The 7,292-nt window shown below is 34.5% G+C and overlaps 1 pseudogene; it reads left to right on the forward strand.

The window, feature by feature from the left end:
* The first annotated feature begins 4,486 nt into the window (after positions 1-4,486).
* LOC149572213 (uncharacterized) lies at positions 4,487-5,711 on the forward strand (annotated as a pseudogene).
* Positions 5,712-7,292: the final 1,581 nt, after the last annotated feature.

Raw genomic sequence — 7,292 nt, forward strand, 5'->3', positions numbered from 1 at the left:
GTTGCTAATTACAATTGAGTTTGGCTTTGGAGTGGTGGCTTTTTTCCTGAGAAGGGCTTCCCACATATATCTTGTGTTCTGTGTTTATTTGTTGAGTCTTTTTGTTTGTATTTGTTTAATTTTACATAGTATGAGGATTGGTGATATAATTTTCAGCATCATCTCTCTTGTTAGATTTAGCATTTGGAAGCATTTTCACACTTAGGCTTCTTTTCAATTGGTATCAAAGGCTACCCAACTTTGTTATTATTATTGCGTAGATAGGTTTTTTGTGTTGATATAGTTTTAGTGGGCATTATGCAAAGGTTTTTCCATAATCTTATTACAGGTCAGATATGGCAAGCACATCCAACAGAGTAGATATGGGTAAGTTCATTGGCAACAATTTTTAGTTGTGGAAACTTAAAATGGAGGACATGCTTTCAGATAGAGATCTATGGGTTGCGATTTCTTCAACAAAACCTCAAACTACATTGCATGAAGATTGGGATAAGATGGATCAAAACACCAAGGGTTTAATAAGACTTTGTTTGGCTAATTTAGTATTCCTAAATATTCATGAAGTAAAGACCAGAGCCAGCCTTTGGAAGAAGCTTGTTGATATTTATCAAGGGAAATCCTTAGTAAATATGTTATTTCTGAGAAAGAAATTGTATTCTTTAAGAATGAAGGAAGAAGGTTCTGTTGTTGATCAATTGAATGCATTTAATATGCTGACTGCTTAGTTGAATTTTGTTGGTGATAAGATTGATGATCAAGATAAATGCATGCTTATGTTATATTCTTTGACAAACTCATGGGATCACCTTGTTATGGCTAATGTAAGCATGACAACCACTTTCAAAGTGGAGAATGTGGTTGGTTTGTAGTTATCTAAGGAGATGTGAAGAAAATCTTTTGAGATGGCTAAGGAGGCCTTTGTTGCTCATGGTAGAACAATGGAGGAAAGAAAGAAAAAGGACAAGAAGGGAAAATCTAAGTCTCCTGGGAGATCTAAGTCTCCTGCTAAAATGTCTAAGGAAAAATATTGAAGCTATGGCAAACCTAGTCATCTTCGAAGAGACTGCAAAGAGGAGAAGAAAAAGAAAGGTAACAAAGATTTCTTTGATTCTAAAACTAATAAATCTTCTCAAGATGATGTACACTCTTTTGTTGCAGCCTTGGCAACACATGCATAATAAGATGTGTGGATGATAGATTCAAGTGCTTCTTTTCAAATGACATCTCACAGAGATAGATTTTCAAAGTATGAAGAGTTTAATGGTGGAAAGGTGTAGTTGGGTGATAGCTCTCCCCTAAATATTGTTGGTCATGGCCGAGTCAAGATCAAATTCTCTGATGGAAGAGTGAAGGGGATTGATGGGGTACAACATATCCCTAGTTTACCAAGAAACCTACTTTCAGTCAGCAAGCTTGATGATGTGGGTGTGCAGGTTGTTTTCTTGAGTAATGGATGCAAGATGACAAAAGGTTCTATGGTGCTAGCTAAGAGTGATAGGATGGGCACCTTGTATAGGTTAGATACATGTATAGTTAAATGTAATAACACTTCTATGAAGTCCAAGAAAATGTCTTTAGATTCTTCATCCACACCAACAGATCAAGAAAAGAAGACCATTGTTTCTACATCTGATGGTCATTTTTTTTGGGTGCCTAAGGGTGCTAATACTTTGAAGATGAAGCTCCTTATTGAGAAGACAATTTATGGCACCAAAGACTGGGTCACATTGGTGAGATGAGTCTTAGAGCCCTGAAAAATAAGAGCCTTGGTGAATTCCTTGATGATTGCAATATGGAGTTTGAATTTTGTGAACATTGCATTTATTGTATACAACATAGTATTACCTTTCATTTGAGTTTTGGATTATATTCATTCAAATCTTTTTAGTCTAGTTAATGTTCCTTCGATATCTAAGTCTTTCTATTTTGTCTCATTCACAGATGATTATAGTAGAAGGACACATGTGTATTTCCTTAGAAGTAAATTAATCTGAATTTTTTAGTTGGTTTAAAGAAATTAAATCCTTGGTTGAAAATTAGGCTGGATGAAAAATTAAGTGTTTGAGGACTGATAATGACAGTGAGTTTTTTTTAGCGAAATTTGATAGGTTCTAGAAAGATCATGGAATTGAGAGACATTAAAAATCTCCATACACTCCACAACAACATGGAGTTGTATAGAGGATGAATAAAACATTGATGGAGAGGGCTAGGAGTATGTTGAGTGGTGCTAGTCATGAACAAAAGTTTTGGCCTGAAGCTATAGCCACTACAAGTTATTTAATTAATAAGTCTCCTACTTCAACACTTGAGACACCCATGGAAGCATGGTCTAACAAGAAGCCATCTTTGAGACATCTTAGAGTCTTTGGTTGTGAATCATATTCTCCTATGCCAAGCATAAAAAGATCAAAGTTGGAGAACAAGGTACTTAAGTGTATCCTCATTGGCTATGGTGTCAATGTGAAAGGTTACAAGCTTTTGGATTCAATTGTAGAGAAAGTGCTCTATAATAGAAGTTTTATATTTTGTGAGTTGAAACCTTCTACAGTTAATTTGCAAAAAGAGAAGTAAGAGATACATAAAAAGGAAGTAGTTCATATTCCTGTACTATATCCAAAGAATAAAAATTGCGAGCTCTTGATAGACCTGAAAATGAAGAGAGCTTAAGTAGCTCTGAAAGTTCTAAAGAAGAGCAAGAACCTAGGTCTTAAACTTTGAGAAGCTCTACTCATGATAGACAATAACCTGATAGATTGGGTTATTCTTAGATATTCTTTGTTGGATTCTAGTTATATATTTGCTTTGATTTTTAACACTAATGAGCCTAGGATTGTTAGAGAGGCTATGGATATGAATGATGCACATTCCTGGATAGAAGCCATGAATTCAAAAATTGTTGTGATGTAGAGCCTAATTAGACTTAGAGGTAAATTTGGCACAGTTTGCCCCCAGATTACTTCTATAGGGGTTTGGGGGCAGTGCCCCCAAGATAGGGTCAAATTTTTCTATTTGACGACTTATTCTAGCCTTGATTTTGTTAGCATCAAAAGCTTGTATGAAAAGGCCTAGAGTTAGGTATTTCATAATGTATGGTGATATTGTAGCTTATTGTGGTGGTATTTAGCTATAAGAGATTCTAGATTGTAATCATTAGATAATAATATTATTGGACTTGTTGTTGGTGGACATAGCCTAAGGATTGGGTGAACAATGTTAAATCTTTGTGTCTTCTATTCTCTTCTATGCAATTTTTTTTTTTTATAATATTGATTGTTGTTATCAAAATTTCATTACCTATGAAATTTTGTTTTAACATTCATTACTGTTTATCAATTGCATTCATTTGCCAATGTTCACAGAAACAGAAAAAGTACATCACATTGATAAAATGAGAAAATTCTTTATTTGTGTTAAACAATGACAATTTTCATTTTGAAGTTTATACATTAAAGAATTAAAGAACATGTAATGAATGAAAAAGTGAGAGTAACCTATTCACTATTCTTGTGCAAATAAGGAACATGTAGAAAACATAATAAATGATACAAATGAACATGCAAAAGTAGAAAAAGGGAACCAGCCATTGCTTGGGGGTATATGGTTGGTCTGAGCCCGCATTCCTGAGGTTGCCTTGATGAAACTGAGTTCTCCTTGGTTCCCTAAGCATCCAACTCTTGCAAAAAAGTCAAAGAAAGGTACAGGTTAGATCCATATGGATCTAAGCAATGTTTGGTTCGGTAAAACATACATATACACTTGTACCATTTACCCTTGATCCTGATTTGAACAAGAACAGTGAATTCAATTAATCATGGAGCAGCAATATCAGAAGTCTGAAAATCAATGCATACAAGTGATTTTATTATTAACATGTTTGTGCCATGTGTAGAAAGTAGAGACATTAAAATGATCAACAACAAGTGCAACTGCTAATGAAGTTGTTGATAGGTGTCACGAGCTCGTGCTCGAACCCTATAATTCAACTCAATCAACATTTTTTTTAATTGTAAAAATCCAAAAATGTAGATTAATTGTTGCCTGGGAAGAAAGAAGGCAGTTTGTTGTAGTAAAGAGAACACATTTGAGCTTGAATCTTGTGATGGGACTCATGAGAAAACATCCATCATTTATACCAAAAAGGATTAATATTTGGGGAGTTTTTTTGTTCGAGTAAAGTATATAACCTTGGATCCTTCAGAGAACGAGCATGTTAAGTGCATTTGTAATATCCATGCAATTCAAGATTACCTTTGCAAAGGAGCTGACAGACATCTATTCCAAAGGTCAATAATACTAATGTGGATAGAAGTGTGGGTTCTATACATGCCACAACATTCAGTTGTTTATGGAAACAAGCAAATTTAGCACCTCTATGATCAAGCAACAAATAAAGTGAAAGTTATAGATGAAGAGTATTGTAATTGATGCACTATGAATTCCCTTAATTCAAAGAGTATAACAGCTTATTCAGAGCTCATATTATTTGAATTTTGAAATCCAGAAAGAGTAAGCCTACAATGGCTGGCTCTCAATTTCAAAAGAATAAGCCACATAAAACTCGGTTTGCATCAAAATCTTCAAGGCATATACACAAAATATTTGAGTCAGGTGCAAAGATATCCAAGGGTTCACAACATGATATGAGTAAAGGAGCAAAAGCTGCCAGGATCCAATGCTGTAAAATGGTTTGGGAACAAAAGCGGGCTGCACTTTGGGCAGAAAAATGTGCTTTAACTGGCTCAACAAGTCCCCCATGGATTATTGTATTATTTCCTCCTTCATCAAATGTCCAGTTGACAAAACTAAAGCAAAAACTTTCGTCAGCAATTGCTTCGGATGAAACATGCATTTTGAATGGTGCAGATTCAATGTAGATTGATATATCAGATAATGGAAAAACATAAGGTATAACAAATGTTCTTTGTTCTTCTACTTGCAAATTAAGATCAACAATTTTGGAAGCACCACATGGCAATCTTCATACATGCTTAGACATGGAAAAGGTTGCAGATATAATTGCATTTATAGCTTCGGCTGATGGCTCTAGCAATGGAGTTGTGCACAATTGATAAATTGATCTAATGGGAAGCCAATGCTTATCTATGCTTAGAGCTCTGGGTTTTCCCAACACTATTGGCTTGATTATTGACTTACCAATGGATCAAAGGAAGAGACAAGATGCTAAGAAATAATGCATTTCAACTCTTACAAATGAATTTCCAGAAGACTATAAAATCTTCCCTGCAGATATAAAAGATGACTTTCAAAAGTTAGTAAGACATTTGGGTGAGCTGCGCTTGTCAGTACCTCAATGGAGGAATCAGAAGCCTTTTCTTATGGCTCAACAGGTTGAAATTTCAACATTGGACCATGATTTAGGCAAGAGTACACTGCTTTTTTTAGGCTATGTGTGGGCACGAACTCTATCTGTTAACTAGTTGGTTCATGTGCAAGGAGCTGGAGATTTTCAACTGGATCAAATTGACATTCTTGAAGATTCGTTTCCTCTTAATCGACACAAGACGAGTAAAGTGGATTCCATGCAATTAGATGATAACTCACAAAGTCAAAATATTCTTCGATCATTGGTACCAAATACATTAGAGCAGGAACACATTGTTGTTGAGAATGTTCTAAATCCTCTTGCAGGCAAACAGACATGGCCAACAAAAGAAGAGAACCTAGAATTTGAAGAACATTCTTCTTAATATAATAGCAAGGAATTCTTGTAACAATCCTATGGATGGTAGCCATAATACCAGTAAAAACAAAGCAAATTCATACATGCTTACTTGTTATTGTACATGGCAGCTCGAGCTAAATGAATGGGCACAGTTTTTTACCTAAAAAACTATGAAAAGGGGAAAAATCAAATGGAGTGATGTCTTCAGTCAGCTCACAAATTACATTTCAGGCTCTCATGGCGGCAAGGGTTTCAGAACTCTTCATTATCGTAGACAAGAAGCAAAATGGAAAAATGAAATATGCTTAATCATGTTAGGGTTCATATGCAAAAGACACCCTTTTCTATATTGTAATATCTTTTCAAGTCCGAGCCCTTATGCCTATCGGCATTTTTTTTTCCTTAGTTTTTTTAATAAAGCTCAATGTGTAAATATTTTAATAGTGTGTTAATATTATCTTGTAAAAGATATATTAATATGCTATTAAGTTTTCTTATGAGCTTTATTTTATTTTGTATGTGCATAAGCATTTAATAATTGATTTTTATGATCAATTAATTACTTGTGAGGCATGCCGAATCAGTTGGGGGAACAAATAAAGGGAATATAGGACTTGATTGAGCATATTAGGGATCGAATTGAGCATTCCAAGGGGTTGTTAAGGGGCATTTATTGATAGTTTGAGCCTTTTGGGGGCAGTTTTGATAAGTCACATGGGTGGTTGATAGCTTGGCTTGACTTTTCTACTCATTGAATGCTTTTTGGAGGAGTGGGGAGGCTATTTTTAGGGCTATGTTTGTGCATACGACCCAAAAAGTTGGGTTTTGTACTTAATGAGTTTTAGAGCTCATTAGAAGTTAGTTCTGAGTTATGCAAAACAGTATGGAGTGATATTTTATCCTGAGTATTGTTATGTGCTTTTTCTGTAACTATTTTGAAGAAAAGTTGAATATATGAACAGCATTTTACAGGTTCATTTTGGAAAGGATTTTCAAGCCTCAATCTTTTTCAGTGGTACTGTGTAGTTTTTTTTTTTTTTTTTTTTTTCTAATTTGATAAGTTTAGTCTGTGAATCCAAGGGTTCCTTGTTAATCTGTCTCAGTTCATACCTTGTCACTAAAGTGTATTTTGTCTGTAGGTCACCTTTTGTGTTTGTTTCATTTTCATCTTATTAAGTTAAAAATTTCTATTTTTCTTAATGAGTGAGAATCAAAACCTTAATGTGAAATACTCTTGCAAGCCAATATAAAGTTTGAGTGCTCATTAGTGTTTTTCTTGCATTTTGATGGTGAAATGGTCGTTATTAGTTGAAACCTTTCTTTAAACATTTTTGGTGCATCACCTTTTAGGAAGTAGTTTATTTTTTCCATTTTTTGTAATCTTCCTTAACCCTTTTCTCAGCAAGAAAGTAGTGTTAGAAGAATCAATTAGGTGATTTCCCATAAAGGAGACGACCTAGAATCTGGAGGTTCAGTCATTGATAGGTTACCCATAGCCTTTGGCTATTCCAATTTTGGCCTAAATGATCAAATTTCTATTGTAATTTGATAGGGTGCAAATTTAGGTGACAACAATTATATTTGTATGTAACTGTTATTTCTGTCC

This window comes from Cupressus sempervirens, chromosome 2 (genome assembly GCF_028749045.1).
Source record: "Cupressus sempervirens isolate cs-2001-9-10 chromosome 2, ASM2874904v1, whole genome shotgun sequence".
NCBI classification, from domain to species: Eukaryota; Viridiplantae; Streptophyta; class Pinopsida; order Cupressales; family Cupressaceae; genus Cupressus; species Cupressus sempervirens.